Genomic DNA, 1,982 nt, shown 5'->3' with positions numbered 1-1,982 from the left:
CAACTATAGGAGATTTCATCTCCAGAAGTATTGGCACCATTCATGAATATGAGCAAAAATGTAGAAAGCACTGTGCAAAAGTCTTATTCATTTTCAATCCTGTAAAGTGAAAATGCCTTCAGTAAGGTACCTTCAGAGGTGCAATAGTTGAGTTTTGTTTCATTTATTACTTGTACAAATTAAATAATGGTTTAATGGTTTGGCTTCAGGGGGACATGGTGGCTTGGTGGTTAGCATGTTTGCCTCACACCCCCAGTGTTGGGGGTTTGAATCCCACCTCTGTGTTGCATGCTGATTGGCATTTCCAAATTGTCCTGTGTGTGTGAGTAGCACCCCATCTAGGGTGTCCCTCACTTTGTGCCCTGAGTTCCCTGAGCTAGGCTCCAGGCTCTCCTGTGCTAGGATAAGTGATATGGAAAATGGATGGATGGGTTTGGCCTCAGTACAAGTGTGGCTGAGAAATCCTTTTTGGAAAAATGCTTGTTTGCATTTGGATGGGCTTCCAGCATTCAGAAAATCTCCAACATTATAATGTCAGAGACTCCAAGAATCTCTGACTTCATAATGCCTATTGAACTCCCGTAATGTCTGAGTTCACACTGGCCACTGAATTCCCAGAATCTCTAACTTCATTATCTCTCTTAAATTCACAGACTATCTGAGTTGGCAATGCCCATTGATCAGGCATCATGATGCCTTTAGAAGTCCCAGAATCTCTGACTTCATAATCACTGTTAAATTTACAAAATATCTGAGTTCATTGTGACTTTTGAGCTCCCAGAATCTCTGATTTCACAATGCTAATGAACTCTCCAAATCTTTGACTGCACAGTGCTGATGAACTCCCATAATCTGTGACTTCATAATGCCCATTGAACACCCATAATCTTTTACTTCATACTGCCTATTGAACTCCCAGAGTATCACACTTCATAATGCCTACTGAACTCCAAAGAATCTCTGAAATTCTAATAGTAGTAATGATAATCTAATAATAATGTCTGAACGGTTTTCCTAATGCCTATTAAATTCTGAGAAACTCAGACATCATAATGCCTATTGATCTCACAGAATATCTCAGTTGGCAATGCCCATTGAACTCCCAGGATTTCTGGCATCATAATGCCTGCAAACTCCAGGTTAAGAGTTAGGGAAGCTACTTTGCAATTGTAACTTGTCACACTACAAACTACTTATTACTTAAAATAGCCTAGCTATTCTATTACAGCCAAACTACTTTTTCATAAAGTAGCCAACTAGCTAGCTAGCTATTTTTCAAACTGAGAGAAAGCAACTGTGTTGTGCAGCTGTGTAATTCATTTGTGCAGCTAATTTATTGCACAAAGGTTTTTGCTTTTCTTTTAGTTTCTACTTCTGTTAGCTAATTTCTATTAGTAAGAGGTTGGTAAGCTTTTTCTAAACCACTCTTGTGAGATACAGTTAACATTACATAACTGTAAAACAACAATCATCAAAAAAAAGTATCCAGACACCACAAATAACCAATATCAGTACTTTGTTGCAAAGCCATTGTTGGCAGCTTCAAGATGTCTACAGCTCCGAGATGTCAACGGTAAGAAATATTTAGGTTGTTGCATCATTGTCGTTTAATTTTGGTCCTCTTGGCAAATTGCCTTCAATTCCCCGAGGTTCTGAGGGTCCCTCTGATGGACTTGCAATTTCAAAATGCCCCATAAATAAAGTCAGGAGATTGGATAGGCCATGCAAGCACGTTCACCTTTTTTAGAAGCCAGTCTTAGTCTCAGAGTTATTTTGCCTGTATGCTTGAAGTTGTTTTGTCATGGTACTGTCCATCTTCTCTCCACATTTCTTGACTTTCTTGGCTGATGAGATTAAATTCTTCTCAAATATGCCCCAGTACATTGCTTCATTTGTGTTTCCTTCAATGATGTGTAATGACCCAGTACCACTGGAAGAGAGGCAGCCCCATATCATGATGCTCCCACCTCTGTACTTCACTG

Source organism: Pangasianodon hypophthalmus, chromosome 2 (genome assembly GCF_027358585.1).
Source record: "Pangasianodon hypophthalmus isolate fPanHyp1 chromosome 2, fPanHyp1.pri, whole genome shotgun sequence".
Lineage (NCBI taxonomy): Eukaryota > Metazoa > Chordata > Actinopteri > Siluriformes > Pangasiidae > Pangasianodon > Pangasianodon hypophthalmus.
This window is presented reverse-complemented; position numbering follows the sequence as displayed.